This window comes from Equus asinus, chromosome 21 (genome assembly GCF_041296235.1).
Source record: "Equus asinus isolate D_3611 breed Donkey chromosome 21, EquAss-T2T_v2, whole genome shotgun sequence".
Taxonomy (NCBI): Eukaryota; Metazoa; Chordata; class Mammalia; order Perissodactyla; family Equidae; genus Equus; species Equus asinus.
Window position 1 is genome coordinate 55,664,515 of NC_091810.1, and position 24,561 is coordinate 55,689,075.

Consider the following 24,561-nt stretch of genomic DNA (forward strand, 5'->3'; position numbering starts at 1 on the left):
CTGTGAGAACCAGGGATATCAAGGAACAAAGCCAGGGGCTGGCTCAGAAATGGCCAGACTGCAGACAGAGCCTGTCTGAGACTATGAAAATTGGGATCCCCTCTACTCCCCAACTCCACGGAGAAAACACAACACAGGGTCTTGAGTTGGAGAAACCCACAGGCAAAAAGCCAAAGACAACATCCACCAGAAGCTGGAGAGATTTGCTCAGAGGACTAGGGGCGCTAGAGTGGTGGAAGGGGGCTGGGGTCAGAGCAAGGACAAATGACTCCTAAGACAAAGGGGGAAGGGGGAGGGCAGGGGTCAGGAGGAGGGGACTAGAAAGAGAAAACGAGAAAGGGTCAGGAGAAAAGGGAGAGAGGGGAGAGGGAGGGAGGAGGGAAGGAAGAGCAGGAGAAGCAATGGGGGAGGGGACAGGGGGAGAGGGGTGAGGTGGAGGACAGGGAGAAGAGGGAAGGCAGAGGAGGAGAACAAAAAGCAGACAGACAGACAGCTGAGTGCCATGAAATGGTTGCTAAGCTGCTGCCCACAAACCCACAATAATGGCTGCAGATACACTAATCCGTACCCCAAAAGGGGGAGGGAAGATCAGCAAGGACTTTAAAGCAGAGTTCCCGGGATCAAATTCCACATAAGCACCCTTCCTAATGTATTCTTTACAAAGGAGGCCAACATTCTCTGGTAATAAGAACCCAGGATCATCACGCTTTTTAAAAGATGAGACAAGAAGATCAGCATAATTAGCAACACTTCCAGACCACGACAGGTCAGGGTCTACTTAAATATTAGAGACAGTAATCATAGCAGTGGCAACAACAGATGATCAGCCCTAGAGAGTAGAGAAGCCTATTTGCCATCAAAATTAAGAATTTATTCTTTCTCTGTGCTGTGAAGCAATCACTTTCATGGGTTCATTTTCCAAAAGAAAAAGAACAAAGAACTTTAGTTCAATGAAGAACAGTTTGCAAGCAGAAGCAAGTTCTACGCAGAAGTCCCTATTTCATCAAAAAGAAAAACTATTTTCACTCAATGGAAGTCCTGAAAAATAACACAAAAAAGTAATGAAATAATGATCTGAAAATCATTTATGCTATCAATAAAATAAAGGACAAAAAACATATGACCATCTCAATAGATGCAGAAAAAGCATTTGATAAAATTCAACATACTTTCATGATAAAATATTCAACAAACTAGGAATAAAAAGGAACTAAACCTGATAAAGAGCATCTATGAAAGACCCACAGCTAACATCAACTTAATAGTGAAAGACTGAATGTTTTCCTCCATGATTAGGAACAAGACAGGGTGTCTGTCCACTCTTGCCACTTCTATTCAACGCTGAACTTGAGGTTCTAGCCAGAGCAAGTAGGCAAGAAAAAGAAATAAATAACATTCACATTGGAAAGGAGGAAGAAAACCTGTCTCTATTTGTGTATGACATGATCGTGTACATCGAAAATTCTAGGGAACCCATAAAAGACTATTAGAACAAACAAGTTCAGCAAGATTGCAAGATACACCAACAATATACAAAAATCAGTTGTATTTCTATAGACTACCAATGAACATTCCAAAAATGAATTTAGGAAAACTATCTCATTTCTAATAGGATGGCAACACTCCCAAAACTGATCTACAGATTCCCTGCAACCCCTCTCAAAATCCCATTTGCCTTTTTTTTTCAGAAATTAACAAGCTAGTCATAAAATTCACATGGAAATGGAAGGGATCCAGAATAGCCAAAATAATCTTGAAAAAAAAAGTTGGAGGACTCACATTGCCTGATTTCAAAACTTACTACAAAGCTACAGTAATCAGAACAGTGTGGTACTGGCATAAGGATATACAGATGAATGGAACAGACATGAGAATGCAGAAATATGCCCTTACATTTATGGTCAATGATTTCCAACAAAACAATTCAACATGGAAAGAACATTCTTTTCAACAAATGGTGCTAGGACAACTAGACATCTACATGCAAAACAATAAAGTTGGACCCCTACCTCACACAATTCACAAAAATTAAGTGAAGATGGATCATAGACCTAACCAAATGTAAAAGCTAAAACTATAAAGCTCTTAGGAAAAAACACAGGAATAGATCTTCATGGCCTTAAGTTAGACCATGGTTTCCTAGATATGATGCCAAAAGTGTAAGTGACCAAAAAAAAGATCAATTAGACTTTGTCAAAATTAAAAATTTTGTGCTGCAAATGATATCATCAAGAAAATGAAAAGACAATCTACAGAATAGGAGAAAGTATCTGCAAATCATATATCTGATACAGGACTTGTATGCAGAATATATAAAGAATTCTTACAACTCAGTAATAATAATCCAACTTTAAAATGGGCAAAAGACTTCAATAGACATTTCTCCAAAGATATCCAACTGGCAAATAAGCAAATGAAAAGATGCTCAATATCATTAGTTACCAGCAAAATCCAAAACCACAGTGAGATAGCTCTTCATACTCACTAGAATGGCTACAATCAAAAAGACAGAGAGAGCCAGCCCTGTTGGCCTAGTGGTTAAAGTTTGGCATACTCCGCTTCATGGCCCAGTTTCAGTTTCTGGGTGCAGAACCACACCACTCCTCTGTCAGTAGCCATGCTGTGGTGGCGGCTCACGCAGAAGAACTAAGAGGGCTTACAATTAGAATATACAACTATGTACTGGGGCTTTGGGGAGGGGCAGAAAAAAAGATGGAGAATAGCATAGTGCCTGGTACAGTGTTTTGGTTGAATGAATGGCAGACACAGTGCTGAGGAGGGTGAGCAGACATGCAGCCCTGCCCCCTGGAGTTTACAGTCTGGTCGTGTAGATGGACATTAATGCAATTTCACAAACAAATGTAAAGTTGTGTCTATGACCAAGAGGCCACTCTGTTCAGAGGACTGTCATAGGAGCTTTTGGCTTAGGGCGTTTGGGAAGGCCCCCCTGAGGAGCCGAGACCTAAAGGAAAGTTACCTAGGCAAAGGGAGGGGGCAAGGCCGTTCTGATGGAGGGAGCAGCATGATCTGTGTGGGGGAACATGTTAGAGGAACCACCCAGAGCGAGATCTGGATAATCTCCTTCTGTCTCTAAAACTGGGCTCTAACACCTGCCTCTTCTTTCTTAATGATAACAATAGATAACATTTAGTGAATGTTTACATGGATTATAGCATTTTATCCTGCTGGTGACCTGGTTCTGGGGTGAGTTCTGGGATACCAACTAGAGATTGAGTAACTGGTCCAGGTTTCTGAGCCAGCTAGGTGAGGGGTTTGAGTCCAGGCAGCCTGGCAGCAGAGCCCACACTTCTTGTCCTCCTTGAGGTGAGTTGTGTGTGGTGTGAGGTGTTGAAGATGCCATCAGTCCTGGATTCCAAGAAGTGATTTGAAGGGATACTGCAGGGAGAGCTGCTGGACCATGCATAAGTGAAAGACAGGTCATAATATCCTCAGCAACTTGCCTAAGAAGGGTGTGGATCAGAAAGGCCAAATTGCCTTTTCTAATGGGGAACCTCAAATGGAAGGGATGCCGTGGGTCAAAGCATCGCAGAGGTTACAACACAACACGCCAGATAACACAAGAGTTAAAAATCTTTCAAATAGTCTCCTTCTAGACGTGGTGCAAGGGTGTTGGGACAGTGTCAAGAATGCTATACTGCACATACCTGGACCAAAATACCAAGGGTACATTGATTTTTCTTTTTTTAGCAGCCTTGAGATATAATTCACATACCTTATAATTCAACCAGTTTAGTGATTTTTAGTATACCCCATTTCCGAATCCATGCCTTTCTATCACTCTGGCAGAGGGACAGAGCAACTTAGGTCAGCATCATGAAAACTGACTGACTTAAGACTGAAAGTTCACTTTTACTCTTCAATCATTCAGTAAATTTTTACTGAGCACCTACTATGTGCCAAGCACTACTATGTGCCAAGCACTACTGTGTGCTTCTACTGGTACTGGGAGTCCAGCAGAAAGTGAATCGGACAAAAATCCCTGCCCTCGTGGAACTCGTTGGGAGTAATTATCTCAACAAGCTCCAGCCCCATCATACACAGACAAGAATGGCCCTTTGGGTGAAGGGCCAAATGCCAGGCCAGACATCTGCCTGTCCTCCACTGTCCAACTGCAGCCTGTCACGGACACTCTTTACCTTCAAGGGGCCACAGACAAAAATATCAGTGGCAACAGGCCACCATAAAAACTGCTGATACAGATGGGTAACCTGGGGTCAGGAAGGGCTTCCCGGGCCAACCTCAGGTCAGAGCTAAAAGGTGAGCATGAATTAGCCAGGCTGCCAGGACAGGCTGCACAGAGAAAGTGGTGACAGGGTGGCCAGGCTCTCTGGTTAGAGGCAACGTCCCAGAAGAAGGAGAGAAAGCATTGCCAGTTAGAGAACTGAAAAAGGTCTGACCAGGCTTCGGCAAGGGAAGCAGGGGCAGCAGCCTCTCTGGCCCCATGGGGAGCTCCTGAACAGGTTTTAAGCAAGGGAGTAATGGAATTCAATTTGCACTTCAGAAAGGTCACCTTAGCGGCAGAGTAGAGAAAGTATTAGAGCAGCCAAGCCCATGGGGCACTCAGGGAGATCGGGGAGGCAACTGCCCAGATGGGGTGGGAGAGAGAGAAATGGAGAGTCAGAAAAAGGTCCAGGCTCCTGCCTGGGCAGCTGAGAACAGTGGTGCCCTCCGTGTGACTGGGCTCAGATCCTTTTTGTCGGTGGTGGAGAGGGAGGTGGGGTAGAGGGGGAGCAAGTAGCGGTGGTGGCAATGAGCAGTGTTTGTGCACCCTAAAACGGAAGTGTGCAGAAGGCAGATAGAGAAATGGGTCCAGAGCACGGGAGACAAGATTTGGGTAGTTATGGCAACCAAGGCCACAGGCATGTGGCCCCCAGGGGCAGAGTGCAAGGCAAGGAGCTCACCTGAGGTGACACACTCTGAGGACACCACCGTTCAAAGGCTGCATGAGGGCAGGGGAGCCTGCAGCCTACAAGGAAAACGAGGAGGGGTAGTGGGAGGAGGAGGAGAAGGAGGAGGAAAGCCAGGAAGGCACAGCTTCCCAGAAGCCAAGGGAATAGAGCATTTCACAAAGGAAAGGATGAGAGGACTGTGGACAGTGCTGTCAAAGGTCAAGAATGCCAGGACCAGAAGATATGGCCTGGACTTATCACCAAATTCACTGAGCCCCTGGCGGTGGAATCATGGGCTCAGGTTCTGATGGCAATAGGGTCAGGGGGAGGAGGCAGAGGACATTTCTGTGAGACTGGCAGTGAAGGGGAGGAAAGAGCTATGGCTGAGGGGAGCCATGGGGCCTAGAAAGATGACAGGGAACTGAGTATGTTACAGGACAGTGGGATGGAGTCCACAGATAGGATGAGGCTGGAGAGACAGAAAGAAGGGCTAACCAACCAAGTGCCTCTGCTGAGTAGGTAGGAAAGGATGGGACCCAACAGGATGAGGTAAATCAGCCTGGGGAGGAAGACGGTCCCTCCTTTGCTTAACAGCAGGTAGGACATAAGAAAGGCACTCACAGGGCTGCGGGTAAAGGCTGGAGGCAGCAGGCCTGCACTCCTGCTCAGGGTTTTAAGAGCATCTACTAAAGGCAAGGTAGAGGCATGGGGTTAGGTATTTGAGAAAGATGTGAAAAGTCTAGAACAGTCACTGTGGCAAAAGGCAGAGAGAAGGAAACACAAAAAAGAACCACTGGGCAGAGCCTATGGCCCAGCTGAAATGGCTTTACAGAGTCATCATGCTGGGCGATAGGTGTTTATATAATTTCTCCAACAGCCCTCAGAAGGCAGGGGCAGAGTTATGTCAGGTGGCGCGCAGGAAGGACAACGGGTGCTCAGTGGTGACAAGATGGGGTGGAGGGGGAGAAACCAAGAAGCTGGATGAGGCAAGGAATGTGTACAAAGGGCTGGAAGGACCAGAGTTCTGAGAGGAGGGTGGTTATGCTTTGGATTGCAGAGGCGGAACAGCTAACTCCAGGAGATGACACAATCCAGGCTGTGACTGGGGCAGTGTGTGAAGCAGAGCGGAGGCCACTACTGGAGAGGAGATGGTCAAGATGCTAGGTGAGTCATCAGAATCCAGAATGATGAAGAAGTAGGTCAGGGGAAGATAACCTTGAGCGAAATGCCCCATTCTTCCATGATGGAGGCGGAGAGCCTGGGAGTGGGAGGAGAAGACGATACACCAAAACACCACCAGCCCCAAAGGAATGGAGCTTAGAGCGCCCCTTCACTAAACACCTGCTACATGCTGCCAACAAGCAAGAACAAGGCAAACCTCTCTACACATCTCACCTTACTGAATCCCCACAGTCATGCTACACGGTCTTATTCTATAGTCGGAAAAGCTGAGGTTCACCGGCTAAGAACTTTCCTAAAGTCGCAGAGCCTAAACGTGCTGGCCCCAGAATTTGAGGTTCAGGCTTCCAAACACCAAATCCGCTCAGCCCCAGCAAACGCACCGAGAGACAGGGTAGATTGCATTATTTATGCTCCAGCAATCACTTATCCTGATGCAAGGGCTCTCTAATTGCGCCTCACACCATTTCCTCGGAGGAGGGGTCAGGGGCCGCCTGCTGCTGGCTAATAAGCGACAGGCTGTCCTGAATGGCTTACTGTACTCGCTGAAATGGGAGGCCACAGTAATTACCCAGAGCCCCATTAAAAAGATCCTGGAACGTGATGTGCTACTAGTTCCAGAACAAACACATCGAAACATCAGTTTTTAAGAAAACACCAGCCCAGAATTTACATTTTTAAAAGAGCTGACTTGATCATACTCAACAGGAAAAATCCCTTCCTTCCCACATTTCCAAACAAAGCAGTCAGTGTTTTAATTCCAATGACAATGGAGTTTCATTTTAAGGACAGCAGCCTACCACATTTGTTTTAGGGACTTAAAAATATTGGGTCTCAGAGTGATAGAAACTTGTGGGAATAAAGTAGGACAATAGTCTTATAACCAACATTAATAAGTGAAATGGCCACCAGCTTTAATTTGGTTCTTAATAATTTGGTATTTATTTATTCAGATGCCAATAAGACATAGTGGAAAGGCCTAGAAGAGTTCAGAGGTTGGGAAGAGTCTTTTCAGGTTGACACACTCTAGGTGAGTTTGAGCAACATCCTGGGGCTTCACACCATACCTGGCAAGACTCGCCTGGTCAACAACAGCACAGGGCAACGGGCAGCCCCTCTGTGCCGCACACAGAGGAAACACAAGCCCTGTGGCCACAGCCTGGGAAGCAACAGCACATTCGGGAATAACCAGGCATGCCCTACTGATCCTCACTTACTGCAATCCCAAAATAAGCCCCGCTCTCATGCTGACTGTTCTTACCATACTCTACCAGAAAGCAACATGATTTTCCGTCCTCAAACACTTCACATTCCCAGAGAATGCACCCTCCAGATTCCTTAGTGATAACCTCAGCCTTGGACCCACTTGAAGCACCAGCACGTGCTTTCTGGGGAAACCTGTTAACAAGCATTCCTAACTCAGTCCCGGAAGCCCACAGGCGGAGGAGCCTAATCTCCTCCCTCACTTCTAGGAGCCTTGGCAGAGCTGGGATTCTCTCACCCGTGCAGTCCTCAAGGGAAGCAGATTTGCCGGGTGGGAAACAATCACAGATTGCTGAGGTGAGCAAGAGTGACAACCATGAGTTTAATCTTTTTATCATCTCCCTGGTCCCTGAAATTCTGACCCTCGCTGGGGGAAAATGCTCTCATCCACATCATGAGGAAACTGGAAAGGCACCTCAGACGACTCTAACTTGTAAGAGAAGCATTTTTACAACAGCAAATTTCAAAGGGGCCTGTCTCCAGACACAGACTAAGCAAATTTACCACAGACACTGAGAAAATACTATCAAATCATTTTAAGAATCCTCACAAATTTTCCAACTTTGAAAACTCAAATTGCTGAGGTTAACTATGATCAACTGTTATGGATACTCTTTCTCTTGTTAATCTGTTCTCTGTGCTCTGAGAACGTCGTTCCTCTTTCTCTTGTTAATCTGTTCAACAGTTACTTCGTGCTCTTTGATTTGGGATGAAGGCTGAGTGACAGTCACCGTCTTTCTTCTGCCAAGAAATCTGTCAGCTATAAAAGAAAACGGCGCTCCCCTTCCTCTCATTCTTCTGTGCTGGCTGGAGATGGAGATGGCCGCTGTAACCCCAGCAGCCCCTACTAACAGCTTGACCAACAAATAACACATAATGATTCTTAACACCAGGATTTTTAAATTATGCAAATGCTTTCTGATGTTAAAAATTCCATTTAGAATATACGTAACATCTAAGGCATCACCCTACACTCTGCTTTGCCCACAACTCGTCAAGTCCCCAGTCAGCCATCCTGCGCCTCTACCCCAGGGCACAGCACATCCTTCCATCGGCCTTGAGCTGCCACCACTCTCCCCAGGCCTGGACCAACACAAAACCCGCCCCGCTCTCCCTGCTTCTGCTCCTGCTCCCAGACCCTGGCTCTCCACACAGCAGCAGGGGAATCCATGAAAGAAGAAAATTGATTCATGTCATTTCCCCGCTCAGAATCCTCCAGCAGCTTCCAATCATATTCAGATCAAAATCTCAACTCTTGAGCATGGGCAGCAGGCCAGTGGGATCCTGACCATCCCCCTCATCCGTGCCCACTTTCCCCAAGGGCTCCCTGCACTCCAGCCACACTAGCCTTCTTGCAGAGGCCTCGGCACTTGCTGTTTGCTCTGCCTGGGACGCTGTGCCTCCATATTTTCCCATGGCCTATTCCCCCCAATTCTTCAGTCTCTGCTCACCCATAACCTCCCGAAAGACGCCTTCACAGCCACTCCACCCTCCCTCTCTGCCGCCTTACCCTGGTCACTACTTGGCATTACATCCTACATCCATTACTCGCCTGTCCCCGGCCCTGGACTGTTTCATTTACTGTCATAGCTCAATACCTGGCCCAGGGAAGCCAGTCAATATACACTTAGTAATCATTCTTCTCAGAAGGTCTCCAGCTACCCATTCTGCCAGGAATCACCTGATACCAAACAGAGGTGACTCTGACCTGTTAAAGACCTATGAAATCAGAACCAACCATACGTTTCTGGAATAAGCATGAACCACTCAGCCAGCACGTATGGCATATACACGTCAGCTCAGTCTCTAAAAGCTTTATGATTCCCCTCCTTCAGATAAACTAAAGTTAGGGAAGTGAAAAACAGTTGTTCCTGTTTTTTCTTTCTCAATCTCTGAATTAGCAAAGAAATCAACGTGGATAATTAGCTGCCCAGTTCAGTCTCTCTCTTCTCATCCTCATCTTCCTCTATAGTTTAGGTTTGGGGCTTTTTTTAAATCTTATTTCCAACTAAATAATTTTTAAACTCCAAAAAATAATTTTTTCTAAAGTAATTACATTTACTTCCTTCTAAAGAAAAATGCCCAGGTTAAAGAAGCTTTTCTTAAAATCTACTTCTGACACTTGTAGCCATTATTAGAGTAAGAAATCACACTAATAGATACATGTATTATTTCATTATTTTTGAAATAAAAATACGATCGGGTAACTAATTTTGTGTCACAGCTACAAAATTAACGCAAATATATCAAAATATCAGCACTTTGAAATAAACAATAGGAAGCTTCTATAAGGAAGCTTGCATCACTCTGCACTTTAAAAAATATACATTGAGGTCATATCACATAACAGCAGATTTCCTGTAGGAATTCAGTCCCTCAGAACAATAAGTCAATTTGATACTGATTCCACCTTGTGATTCCAAGCCAAGGTGAGGGTTACTATAAAAACGACGGAAGCGGGAGGGGTCACAGGGAAGCTTACTGGTAAAAGTTGGTGGGTGAGATCCAGGATAACAGTGGCAGGAGAAATTGTCAGACAGACTAACCACGCACAAACTATGTGCAAAAATAAACAACGAAAATCAATGCCCCGGCCGGCTCATCGGTCTGTCTGGGTTACAGCAGCCCTACAGCCGCTGCTGCGCCACAGGAGTGAAGAGGGTAGTAAGCTAACCAGGCCATTGAAAACAGGCATTTGTCCAGACAGTCTCCAGGGCACAATCACCCTCGGACTTACCTGCACTCCTTATACTTTCTATGAAACGCCGAGGTTCACTCTTAACCCAAAATGGGCAAAATTTCTTCATGTCCCTCTATATCCTTTTCTACTTCAACAGAAAGTTAAATAAAAGGGCCTAAACAAGAAAAGAAGGAAGTGTGGGATGGGCGGCCAGAGGGAGTGCCGAGGCGAGCAACACAGAAATAGAAAGAGAGAGACACAGAGAAGGAGAGGGGAGGACAGAGAGAGAGAGAGAGAGAGAGAGAGAGAGAGAGACAGAGAAAGGAAGGAAAGAAGAAAGAGAGGGAGGGAAAGACAGGCCAAACAGCAGAGACAAAGACAGAGAGACAAAGACAGGGAAAAAGGCACACAGAGAAAACAGAAAGACAGACAGAAAAAGATCGAACAGCAGAGAGAGAAAATGACACTAAGAAAGAGAAGGAAAAAGTTCATGGGAAAAAGTAGTGATGTGCTTCATGGAAAAGCTATTTGTTACCAAGTCGCTCTTTTTCCATGTACTGTATTATGCCATATGTGGGAAGTGAACGAGGCTGGATCTCTGCCTAAGAACATCTGCCACGGACCTTAAAAGCCCTAATAATAGCACAGCTGGTGTCCCCAGCCTAATGAGCTCACCGCCCACGTGACCACTCCTTCCCGGCTGCTCCTCCAGAGAGAGGCAGCACCAACAACAGGGACAGGCCGGCTCCTTGGCCCTCCTCACATCCAAGCTTCATTTCCTCCACTGTCTTTTTTCTCCCTTTCTTGAAACCACCCCCACCCATTTTCCTGAGCTAAGTTACTATGATCTCGCAGTTCCTTTGAACAAACATGTTCTTAACATGAAAGGCAAATATCAGAAACAAAAGATGAGGACATCACTACAGATCTTCTAGACATGAAAATGATAATAGTTATGCCCATAAATTCAACAGCTTAGATGAAATGGACAAACTTGTTGAAATATACAACCTACCAAAACTGGCACAAGATGAAAGAAAAGATCTGAATAGCCCACCGCCTATTAAAGAAATAGAATTCCTAATGAAAAACCCCTCCATGTACAATGAAAGGCCGGTATGCCACCAAGTACGCTTGCCACCAAGGTACAGGGTGTAAGCCGCTCCAGGAGCCCTGGGGACTCACGTCTGGGGAGGACTGTCTCTGATAGGGAGGCCCTCAGCCAGGCTTGACTTTCCCACTGACCACTGCGCGTTGCTAGGAGGGAACGATGCACAGCAAAATCGGAAAGGGGGGTGGGGGTTGTGAACAAAGAAGGGAGGTCTTACAAACTTGGGAAGTTTTAACCCTTTCCGGTTTAATTTTTTTGAAACTGATTCCCATAACAGTACACTTTTAAAAGCTCTCTGGCACTTGAAGAAATTGCCCCTTGGCATCAGGAAGGGGAAGGATTTCAGCTTGAAGGGGAAGCCTAGCGGAAAGTGACGGGAGAGGAGACTCCAGTTGGCACTGATACTGTAGCCATGGCAATTGGAAGAGGAGCTGAAAAATCTGGGATCTCTCTCTCTCTCTCTCTCTCTCGGTCCAGGCAACACATCCTGATGGCAAGGAGAGCCAAACGGACATGATACATGGGGTTTATTCACCAGAAAAAGACAAAGAAGGCCACATTTCAGAAACCGCGCTTAGTAACATACAATAGCACGGATGTGTTTGTAAGCATGCAATACCCAGGCTAGCAAATTACCAGATTCTATCCCTGCCTACCAGGTAATTATATCAATAGCAATCACATGATTAGCTAAAAGGTGGGCAAATCATTAACTTCTTCTACTGTTAAACACTGTTACACAGTAAAAGACACTGTTTTATACCTTGTTAATGCCATGAATAAGTTATCTAAGCCTTAACAATTTCTTGTTTTGATTTATATCACTAAAGTCACTCTTGCCATAAGTTTTTTATGAATTTTGAGTGCTACTTTAAAGAACCATGACAATTTTTCAAGGACTATAAGTACTTTTACACATTATTCCCTTTGGTTGGAATGTTTAATATACTGAGAATCCTTTCCAAGGCACAACAGAGCTGCTTCCATTCACAAAACACTAAAAGCATTAACACAATCAATTGCTATTTCAGTCTTTATCTCTCAACCTTGTCCTTTTACTTTCACTCTTTTTAGGTCATACAATCAGGTCGAATCTACAGTTCTGAAGTCTTAAAGAATCCTCCTGGCTGCACCTTCCGGCCCGCAACAGTTCCTTGCCAAGCCATATCGGAGCCAGAGGCAAAAGGAAAAATTAGTAATACCGATTCTGTCTTTATTAAAAACTTTGATATTTTGTTCACCAAAAATTTTTATGTATTAATTTAGATTTTTCTTAATATTGCCTTAAAATATGTTTATTTTGATTAAATTTTTTGGCAACTTCCCCCCTTAAATTTTGTACCTTAGGCAGGTGCCTCAGTCACTTTACCCTCGTCTAGGCCTGGCCCACAATAACAACAATACGCTCTGGGTGAACCAAGGAAAAAAGAAGAAATACCCAGGCTTCATTAGCTGTGCCAAAGACTGAACAACAACCACCTTAAGGACATCTACTGGGGGGTGGGGTGGGGGTGGGGGGGGTGGGGGTGGGGTGTGTGTGTGTGTGTGTGTTCTCAATGATTCCAAGGGCCAGGGAGGAAAGGGATGAGATGAAAACTAAGAGTTGGAGCACAGTTAAATTCTGTGGACCAAATATTTCACTTTAATTGCCAAATTAACTGGAATCTTTAATTATCTCCTGGATTTAGCTCCACTAATTTTTACTTTAATACACACCTTGTATGTCAATACCCCTCATAGGTAACCACCACTATTCTGATCCTTATGACAGGATAGTTTTGTCTATTTGAACTTCCAGAAAATGGAATAATACAGTGTATAATTTTGTGTCTGGTCTCTTGTGCTCAAGATTTTGTCTGTAACTTTCATCCATTTGTGGCATGTATTAGTATATCATTCCTTTTTATTCAAAAATAGTATCCCACTGAATGGATATAACACGATTTGTTTAAAGAGTCACCAGTTAATGGATAGTTTGGGGCTATCATGAGTAAAGCTGCTATGAACTAAGTACATAGCACCCATTTCCGTTGCTTATATGCCCAGGAGTGAATCATTGGGTCATAAAGTATATAATCAGCTTTGGTAAATATTGCCAGTTTTCCAAGTGGTTGTTCTTTCTTGCATGTAGTGCATGAGCCTTCCAGTTGTTCCACATCCTCACCAAAGGTTGGTTGCCAAATTTCTTACTGTATCCATTCTGATGGGGCTGCAGAGGTCTCTTTGCTAAAACAAACGATTTCTAATTCCCTCCAATTTTACCATGGTTCTACAGCTCCAACAGTACAAACTTTAAAACTTCAAGGTGTATAAGAATCACAAGAAAGTACAGTAAAATCTCTAATTCAGAGCTCACTAAATTCAGGAATCCATAAAATAGACACCCGTGAGATAAGCATACATGATACTTGGCAAGGAAATGTGCAAATATTCCTGAACACCACAAGAATGCTTATCGTCAACATGTTACTAAAAGGCTAAGCCAGTGTCTCTTCTGAACCATGGAAAACCGAGTGATACAACTTTACAAGTATTGGCAAACCTACTATGTATAAATAAAACCAAAGAACACTTTAGCCCTCCTCTTACTTGACCTCTCACAGCAGAGTGACCCCCATAAACCCCACCGTTTGCTGCAAGAACACTCTCTCCCCCATCACTTCTGGTCTCCTCCTGGTCAATCTCTGGTCAGTCCTCTGTGAGTTCTTCTACACATGACATCACTACTGTCTACACGGCGATGGGCCCCAACCCTTACTTCATACTCAGATCTCTCTTCCAAGCCTCAGGCCCAGATGTCCCACTGCCCTAATCACCTCCACTTGGAAATTTTACAAGCACACCAAACTCAGTACATTCAAAACAGGATCCTCCAGGTCCTCACCCCTGCACAACTGAGTTACGTTAGTCCAGTCTGGAAATCTCAGTCTCCTCCTTGACCCAGCCCCTCCCTCCCCCTACCGCCATCTCTTCAACAAGCAAGCCTTACCTCCTCAACATCATTCAAACGAATCCACTTCTTCCCATCCACACTAACTACCTCAGTTGAAGTCATCACCCTCCCTCACTGCAGGTCTCAGTCATTCCAGAGAAGGATGAGGCCTAGGACCACACACTGGCCTGGGGCATGTTCATCAAGATGAAGCCAACCACTCCTCCTAAAGACACCCTCCGGCCTGCCATGGGCCTTCTCTTTGGAAAGTCTACCAACAACATCCCTTTTGCACACTAGTGACCAAACGTGGATGCAACTTCTGAATTTGTGAGAGAAATTCTCAGACTTGATTATGCTAATCATTCTTTGCCATGCTGCCTCTCCCCAAACAGAGAATTCAGTACGCTATAAAGGATAAAAGTCTGATGATAAAATAACCAGATTCCCAGGAATATTTACTTTCTTTATTCCCTGCCATAAGAGCATCATTTCTCTTCTAATACCAAGAGACTCATCCCAGCTAAAAGTTTTCCAAGTTAACATTCAATAGTTGCTACGACTTTCCTCTTGTACTAAAGTAACTTCTCTTTTCTTTTAAGCATACAAACATTTTCCTATCTTCCAAGTACAGTATAAACACATCTACTGCATCAGTCAACGTTTTAGAGTATTTTCTCAATGATTTGCTTGTCACACCTTTTGCCTACTATTGTAATAGTAAGAATATTCTCCTTGTTTTCTCAAACAGATGTTTTCTCAAATTTCTCAAATATTTAACACCAAACTACACTTCTTCCACAAAAGACCTTTGAAACATCTTGATATTTGTGTGTAAATGTCACGTCCAAAGAGATTTTTCTAATGCCTTAGGATCCTTGCAGAGTTAACCCTTTCTCCTCAAAGCCAAAGCAGGGAAGTTAGTTGTCAGGTGAGCAAAAACCATAGCCCTCATCACTTCGTTCGGCCTTTAGGGCTCGTCCTGTTAGTACTACAAAGATGAAGGCCAGCACATACCCGTAGGGTGTGCCACAGAATATGTGGTCCAAATTTCTTGTGGGTGAACACATCATGAGGAGTTCGACAACAACAACAACGGCTAAAACACAATGCTTACTGTGGGACAAGCATACATATTAATTCACGTAATCCTCTTAATAACCATATGAGGTTATCATATAAGGTAAGGATTCAGGCACTGGCTGTCATAAACAGGAGTTCTTGGCTGGGTTCAATAAATCTAACCTTGACAAAGCATCAATCTTAAAGGGACAAAAAAAGGAACATGGCCTCAAACACATCCATGGTGTGCTGTATTTATCCAGACAGACCATTAAATCTGAAATTTTTTATTTTTTAACTAATGAATGAAAACAAGGCTACGCTTTACTCAGGCACATAAAGTAGAACTGGTCAATTCCCACAGTACTCAGCATGTTATTTAAAACATAACCTACATGCAAAGGTTGAAATGAAACACCCAACGTCTGGATGACATTCTTTTCTTCTCTGTTATGAGAGCCAGTTAAGCCATTGTCTCAGAAATTCTGTAGCCAAATGTAACACTCACAGACCCAGCACCAGTGAGTCATACATATAACAAATTGCTCATTTTCCTTCTCCCCACCTTTCCTCTAAATCATTATATTGCTATTCCTGAATCATAGGTTTGGTTTTGTTTGTTTGTTTGGTGTTTTTAATCCTCCAGCACAAAGGTTACCAATTCCAATTTTGTAACATGACAAGAATCTGCCTGTCCCTTTAGTTTAAGTAAACCTCCAATTTTCTTCCCAGGTTTGAAATTCTGCAATGCAGGCCAGGCCCACATCTTTGGACCCTCACTGAATAAAAAACGGCCCTTGACAATATAACTGTGCTGCTAGATCTCTGCAGATGTCAAACCACCAAACACCCCTACTCAAAGTCAAGGTCCAACAGGCAAGCCAAATTTACCCTTAGAACCCTGTATTCAGACTCACAAAATAGAATGTAAAACACTGAACTGCCTTTCTACTATTATTCTCTTTGATCCCCCGGCTCACACACTCCAATTTTTATTCAAAATAGAAAAGGTAAGGGAAGAATGGAGGGAAAGACCATAAATACACAGACCCTAAAACACTAGCACCTTCAAAATCTTAATAATCTGAGTCCCACCACACTTACTTATCCATTTAAGTAAATTAAATGGGATACCCCCGGAGTTAAACAGCAATCAGGAGCAAGGGTTGAAGCAAGAGCTCCTAATATCTACCACTTTCTAGGAATTCCCCACAGCTCAAAGCAAAGCAAAGACCACAGCTAGTGTTGGAAGAAAAACAGAATGAAGGGAGAAAAGTGACTAGAAATAACCAGATCATACCCATTAGGAAGGCTATTATCAAAAAAAAACCCAGAAAATAACAAGTGTTGGCAAGAATGTGTAGAAGCTGGAATCCTTGTGCATTGCTGGTAGGAATATAAAATGTTGCAGCCACTGAGGGAAACAGTATGGTAATTCCTCAAAAATTAAACATAGAATTACCATAGGATCCAGCAATTCCACTTGTGGGTATAGACCCAAAAGAAGTGAAAGCAAGGACTCAAAGAGATATTTGTACACCCATGTTCATAGCAGCATTATTCACAATAGCCAAAAGATGAAAGCAACCCAAGTGTCCAAAGATGGATGAACGGATAGACAAAGTGTGGTACATATATACAACGGAATAATATTCAGCCTTAAAAAGGAATGAAATTCTGGTACATGCTACAACGTGAACGAACCTTGAAGACATTATGCTAAGTGAAATAAGCCATATACAAAAAGACAAATATTTTATGATTCCTCTTAAACGAGCTTCCTTGAGCAAATTCTAGAGACAGAAAGTAGAATGTGATTACTAAGGGCTGGAGGAAGGGGGAAATGGGGAGTTAGTGTTTAATCAGTCCAGTTTCAGTTGGGGAAGATGAAAAAGTTCTGGAGATGGATGGTGGTGATATTTGCACAATAACGTGAATGTACTTAATGTCACAAAGCTGTACACTTTAAAATGGCTAAAATGGTAAACCTTATGTTATATTTATTTTACCACAATTTTTTTAAACAGAAATAAAAGATGGTCATTCCATTAGGGATTTCCTTTCATCTCTCAGACCGGGGAATTTGGGCAGCTCTGGGGCAAAAAGAAAACGAAGAATCTGGCAAAGACAGGTTCCCTGCTCCCACCCCCACAGGAGGTTATGAGAGGGAACACGGCAGGCAGAGAGCTCTGTACCTGCTGGGAAAGCAGGAGGGAAGATGGGAGGTTGAGGAAGAGGTTACACACACTGGGGACAGATACACTCACCATCCTGACGCTCTGTCTTGTGACCTCCCACATACATGGATTTGCTCAACAAAGAGTAGGTGGGTGGGTGGGTGCTTCAACTACTCAGCTAGAATTTGCGGAAAACTGTCTATCCACTGCTCTGGCACATTTTTAAGAACTCAAAATATCACCCAATGTTTTAGGTGTGCCGGGGTAAGGAGGGTAAACAAGTGGCTGGATTTTGGACTGCTCTTCCTCACTACTGATTTAGAATGACAGTTTCTCCCTTCCTTCCCTGGGTCCTCCCATTTTACAGTTCATTGCACATAACTGAAGGAAGGGAAGAGGTGGGCGTTCAGAAAGGAATGGGTTCAGCAATCTTTTCCGAAAACCCTAGCCCCCTTCCTTTCGGTGGAGGGCAAGAGGTTGAATTCAACTTTGAGCCCCAACTCTCCCAAGCAAGGCAGGGAACAAGCACAAACTGGCCACTTGCTCTTCCCAACATATGCAAAGTCTGGCCTTGCATATTAGAGAGGAACATTCTGTGTAACCATGAAGAAGTGTCTGAGCATTAATGACACCTGGGGATGTGTTTAAAATGCAGATTCAGGGGCTGGCCCCGTGGCCGAGTGGTTAAGTTCGCGCGATCCGCTGCAGGCGGCCCAGTGTTTCGTTAGTTCGAATCCTGGGCGCGGACATGGCACTGCTCATCAGACCACACTGAGGCAGCGTCCCACATGCCACAACTAGAAGAACCCACAACGAAGAATACACAACTATGTACCGGGGGGGCTTTGGGGAGAAAAAGGAAAAAAATAAAATCTTTAAAAAAAAAAAAAAATGCAGATTCAGATTTAGCAGGTCTGGGCAGGGTCTGTGATCCTTCGGGTTTAACAACTCCCAGGCAATATTGATGCTTCAGGCCCACCCACCACACGTTGAGTAGTGAGGCCTTACACTCCAGCAACCAGCTTGATTCATGACGGCAGGACCAAAAGTCAGGCAGAAACAGCAACAGTCAGGATCTCCCTCTCATGAGCATCGCCCTCTTCCCAAGGCCATTCTGCACCCAGGCCACAGCCACTTGGTTCCTCCATGAATCTGGACTCTCAGTCCCTCTGGCATAAACAGCTGAGCCATCTGCAGTCACTCACTCCCTGCCTTTCTCATCACACTGAGCACAATCGATGCTCCTGGAGGTCAAAGAAATTTTTCCTCCTCGCTTTCCAAGAAAAAGTTTCCCAATGGTCCTTAGACAAAATGAATTCCAGGATGGCTTCTACACTCATCACTCACCTGCTCCTCCCGGTTCAAATTCACGATTCAATCATATAAGTGAAGCCAAATCATTTCCAACATTCTAGGGAGACATTTTATCTTTGACCACATCCCAAACTGAAAATTATTTGATAAAGCCCATAACAAAAAGAAGCAAGCCTACCCTAGATCACGCCTCCTCCACTTTTTGCAAAACTTAAAAACTGAGAACTCACAGAATGCTACCATCAAAAAAACTCCAGGTCCACGGTGTATGCAGGGATCTTAAAGAGCTGCCTGGAAGGATTCTTTGATTTTTACCCAAAGAACCACAGGAACAGATGGAGAACTTCTAAAGTCCTACAGTTCTTCACATGCTTTTTCTCTCCAAACCTGGAGAGAGAAGAAAGAAAAAACAAACCCCATATCCCTATTCTAATTAATAGTCATTTTAAGTGACGTAAATACACCTGCATCTATGTAACCACATGTAGCATTTACTAATGGCTGATCTGTGTGAATACAAGTCAAGAGACTGAGGCATTTCTTAGTCAACATAATCACACTATCTAGTAACTAAGTCTAGTCATTAAGAAGGAGCCCAATACAAAAAATTAAAAATAGAACTACCATAAGATCCAGCCATCCCACTACTGGGTATTTATCCAAAGAGCTTGAAGTCAGCAATCCCAAAAGTCCTATGCACCCCAATGTTCATTGCAGCATTATTTACAATAGCCAAGACATGGAAGCAACCTAAGTGCCCATCAACAGATGAATGGATGAAGAAGATGTGGTACATATATACAATGGAATACTACTCAGCTGTAAAACAGAACAAAATCATTCCATTTGCAATAACATGGATGGACCTTGAGGGAATTATGTTAAGTGAAATAAGCCAGTTAGAGAAAGATAATCTGTGTATGACTCCACTCATATGAGGAATTTAAAACTATGGACCAAGAACAGTTTAGTGGCTACCAGGGGAAAGGTGGGGTGGGGGGTGGGCACAAAGGGTGAAGTGGTGCACCTACAACACGCATGACAAACACTAATGTACAAGTGAAATTTCACAAGATTGTAACCTATCATTAACTCAATTAAAAAAATATGGAAAAAAAAAAAAGGCTCCCAATAGTGAAGTGCTCTGAATGGCATGCGCTAAAGGGATACTTTTCAGAAAAAATCAAACCACTCCACACATTCAGAGTTATTTTCAACTAATTCTTAAACAAACAAACAAACAAAAAGATTTCAAAGTCCCCTGAATTCCCAGAGCATGGTTGTCCTTAACATTTAAATCCAGATAATTTATATTCTGGTGGTTCTTTAATTTGCTAATGTACCTATTGCCCCCCCAAACTGGAGAGTATGCTTTTCAGATGTTAGTACAAAATCCACTTCCTCTGGGAAGGAGATTACCTTCTGCTTTTAAATGTCCTGGCACATCATAAAGTGTGGAACTAGAAGAGACCCTAGAAAGAATCCAGCTCCAAGATTCTCGAACCGCAACACACATACTTACGCTCTAGGAGCCCCCAGAGAAATAAGGCGCATCTTCATCCAGTGCTTTCAGACTCAAGACAGCAACGGAAAGCATTTTTATATTAAAATAAACAAGATGAATCCTGCATTGTGGTCTTCATCAAAAGAATCACTGAACTAACACTGAAAGTCCAGGCTCGTGCTGGAAGCCTCAGGCTGAGCTCCCCAATCCCCCCTTCCAGGGTTCCTTTGCCCTGAAGTTTGCGGGAGCAAGTTTAAGAAGCATCAGTATAACCCACTTCACAACTGGAGACCTGGAGGCCAAAAGACTTTCCCAAGGCTGTAAGCAGCCACCTGAGAAGTCACTGCCATTAGTCTTCGTCAGGAAGACTGACAGCGCTGCCCAGAAAAGCTCTCACCACTAACCAGGTGAGGCTGGGAGCAGTCCTTCCTAGAATGCTGGACCAGAAGCCCAAACAAGGATTTTAAGAGCTCCCCTTCCACCCTTGTTCCACCCTCTTCCACCTCAGGTGCACTCTTAACAAAGACATAATTAAATGAGCTTCTCAGTGAATGATAACGCCACACAGCCTTTCATAAAACACGTGTCAAAGCCTTTCTTTAAGCAGCTGCACGTCATTTGGTATTACATGTAGCTTAGAGGCATCTGGATTCACACATATGCCATTATTTACTGTCTCTTTGCCAAAACTTTGAACTTTTCAACACTGCAGGTGGCCACCATTTGGACACACCTGATAAGAAAGCAAGTCAGAATAGGGAACATTTGTTCAGAAGATGGCAAAAAGGGGGGAGGAACCAGAAGACCCATTTAACAGTGTATCTCCATACAACACTCACCCAAGACCATAAAATAAAATCTAAGAACCCACAAGAGGCCCGGGGTTGGTGGAGACAGTTCTCCCCCAAACATCTTAATCTCCCAAAAGGAGCACCCCTTTGTCCCCTCTCCCCACAAAAAACATGGTGCACACCGAATGCAGATAAGTTAAGTAGCTCAGGACCCATTTTCAAAACCAAGGGTCACCCAAGCATCATATATTTGAAGAGGGTGGTGGTTGTAATCTTATCCCCAAGTTGATCAAACTTCTCAATCATATAGTGTTCAACTGCAGCACAGGTGAAAGGCTTGACTTAACGTCTGCAACCATCAGTCACTTTAAACGAACTCTTCACCTTCCGATGCCTTTCTCACTTGAGCCCTACAGGGGAAAAAGAACTGCCCTTGTAGGAAAAGTGGCCACCTGCCTGCTTGTGCCCCTCGGCTGTCTTATGAGCTCTATGGTGCACCAGAACAATCACGTCTATGAAAACACCAACAGCTGATGGTGCAGAGAAAGCCCAAGGTCAGCTCTCCACCTTGGAGCACACAGCCAAGATGGGGAGCCCAGATGGTTAATTCAAGACTCATCTAACACGTACAGAATCCTACTATGTGTAAGGTCCAAGGGAGGGGCTCAGAACACAGTGACAGGAAGAAAGTCCACCACAGATGGCAAACAGTAAGATGCTGTCAGTTTGGAAACTGAAAGTTTAAGAACTCAGTTCAACGCGAATAATGCCCTTTTATTTTCAGAGCCCTTTTATGTGATTTGATCTGACCCCTCACAATAAACCTATAAGATAATCATTACTATTTTAATATCTGCTTTATTATCTTTGTGGGGCTCAAAAAGGTTACCAAGTCACAAACCTAGTCAGGTTGGAAGGAGACCTGCAAACCCTTCCAGGTCATTCAGACAAACTTTTACAGACAGATACTTTCATTTAAAACACTCTTCAATCTTTACAACAGTCCAATGAGGTTTGTTGGGGGAGAGCGGGGTGGGGGTGGGGGGGGGGTGGTAATGAAGGACCAATCCCAGAGAGGGGAAAGCCAGGTCAGAGAGGTTAAATAAAGAGCCAGGGTCACACAGCCAGCAAAGAGAAAGAGGAGTGTAATCTGAACCCAGGTTTCCCACTGCAAGGCCAGTGTACTTTTTTTTTGTTTAACTCAGCAGAGAGGAGCATACGCAACACAGCCAGGGTGGAGGCTCACACCAGGGAGAGCTGGGGATGGGAAACCAAATCCCACAGGTCCCTGGGGCATCAAACAGGAAACAGCTCACACTGGGGCCAAGTTGAAAACCAACTCTTGCCAAACCTGCTGCCCACAGTCATGGGCTTTCTAACCCAGCTCAGCATCCCTGAGCCCGGCTCAGCTCTTCAGGTGGCTCAGTCCACACTTGTCTGAGTACCTCTGTGATAAAGCTGGGGTCAGAGATGAAAAGGCACAGAAGCGTGACCTTTCCAAACCAAGAGAGAGGGGAAGGCACCATCTGTCACTCCAAGTCCAACTCTGAACCTGCCAGCCAAGCTCCCTGCCTGTCATCCTCCAGTGGAACTTGGGACACCCTCCTCAGTGCAGACTGCTTCAGGGCTGGACATTACTCAGTCTGGCCACCTCCCTCTCTGCTGCTCTTGCAGATGGAAACCGGAAAGGACCCTGTCCTAGCTTGTTTTGCGGTGGTGTCTGTCACCTGCCATAGATAACCCAAAGACACTCCACAAAAGGGTACCCGTCCTGCCTACACACTCACAGACAACATTGACACCATTTACACACTTGTTTGAAGCAATTAAGTTCCGATGAAGCCTATTGGAAAAAAACTTTTTTAAAAAATCAGAGGCCTAACACTCATACTTAGGAGACGCTTGAAGTGGACGCTGATTTCAATTTCTGAGTAAGTGCAGGGAAGGGTTCTACAACACGGAGGCGTAACGGGTGGTGGGCGTCCAGCACCAGCCACAGGAGCAGCTGGGTTTTGGACTTGTGCTTCGCTAAACACAACTTTAGAAAAGAAGAAACATGATGTTTATTTTTACCTGCAAGATGCTGACCTTGGAGATTCGAAAAGAACTTAAAAATTGATATCAAAAAAGTGACAAAGTGAACTTGGTAACTCTCAGGATGGAAAGGAGGGGGTCCTAAAGCCATCTGTCCGGTCCCAGACAAATCCCAAAGATGTAATTTACATTAGTTTTGCAGGTGAGGGGGAATCGGGGTGCTGCTCGCGCTTTTGGCCTGGCTCAGCTCAGGGCTCTTTGAAGGTCGTCTCACTGTCACCTCGGAGTGCCGGAGCCCAGAATCCAGGCCACGCGGCGTGACTGACACGATGTCCTATGGGCACCCTTCTGGGCGCCCAAGGGCCTCCCGCAGGTGCGGCCAATGCAGGAGGGGGAGTGCCCCGACAGGGTCCCGGAGCCTGGCCTCCCCCGCCGCCACACATCACGCGCCCACACTCCCGCAACACCAGTGTCCTTCCCCTTCCAGCCCTCGGGCCCGATGCGCGGGAGGCACGGGTAAGCGGACCCCGAGCTTACCCGCGAGAGGCGCACGGAGCGCGGGCCCGTGGCAGCCGCGGTCCCCGGGGCCTCAGGCGCGGAGCTGCCCCGGCGCTCGGTTCTCCTGGCCGCCTCCTCCTCGTTGTCTTCGGCCCGGCCCCGGCCGCCCGGCAGCTCCAATTCCCTCCGCAGCAGCCGGTCGGGCGGCACCGGGGCGCACGCGGCGGGGCTCGGCTTCGGCGCCTCCTCCTTATGCTGCCCGCCCGCCAACTTGGCGGTCCGGGGGTCCCGGACGCGGGGGTGATCGGGGCGCTCGGGCTCCCTCCCGTGCGCAGCCCCTCTCCGAGGGGCGTCTCACTCGCCTCGCGCGGGCGTCACGGGCTCGGGGCGCGCGGGGGCGGCGGCCGGGTGGGCCGCGGGGCGACAGGCGGGGGCGCTGCTGGGGACGCGGGCAGTGATGCGGGCGCCGCGGCGCGGCCTCTCGCCATGGCTCCCCGGCGGGCAGGCGGTTCGCACCTCCCCTTCGCGCTGCCGTCACCGCCCGACGCGCGCCAAGCCCTCCCCTTCCCCGGCCCCGCCCGCCACCCCGCGCCTCCACCCCGCGCCGCCACCTGCGGGCTGCCCTCCAGGATGCCCAACGGGCGGGCGAGTGTCAGCGCCCGGAGCTTCTCCAGCCGCGGCCCTTGGCCCGCCCTTGCGCTTTTACCCGCGCCTGCTGGGCACAGAGAAGACCTGGCGAAATACCTGGGTCGGGAAAAGCTATCACACCCGCCCCGAGCGCTTATTTACTTCTAGCACTTCTCGGTGTCCGTCCAGAATCAGTCTAAAGGGAAGATGGGACTCGCAGGGGTACTGTTTGCCATGAACGCAGTGCAAGTCCAGGCGTTCTGTTCTTGCAGACGGGGCCGTCCCCGAGGAAAGCAACCCTTAGTCTTCAAGTAGGGGAGGACAGAGTCCGGAAGTGGGGGAGATGTGGAGGGGCAGTCTGAACAAAATGCCACCAAGGGTGAGGGAGGAGGCGGGGGTGCGGGGGAATCAGGAAACGATCCAGGAAGTAAGTGCTCACAGGCCACTCTATTATGCAAATCACTGATGGACTGTTTAAC

General features: G+C 45.7%; 1 protein-coding gene across 3 annotated transcripts in view; it reads right to left on the bottom strand.

Annotated features, from left to right (window-relative positions):
• Window positions 1-23,833, bottom strand: part of TRAK1 (trafficking kinesin protein 1) — a 177,734-nt gene extending 153,901 nt beyond the window's left edge. The window contains exon 1 of one of the 3 annotated variants that reach the window (XM_070492967.1): window positions 23,495-23,833. The gene's annotated coding sequence lies outside the window, so the exon portion shown is untranslated. Of the gene's footprint in view, window positions 1-10,089; window positions 10,589-23,494 lie in introns of those variants that run through there. The other 2 variants (XM_070492972.1, XM_070492969.1) reach the window with 2 other exon arrangements.
• Between the last annotated feature and the right edge of the window lie 728 nt (window positions 23,834-24,561).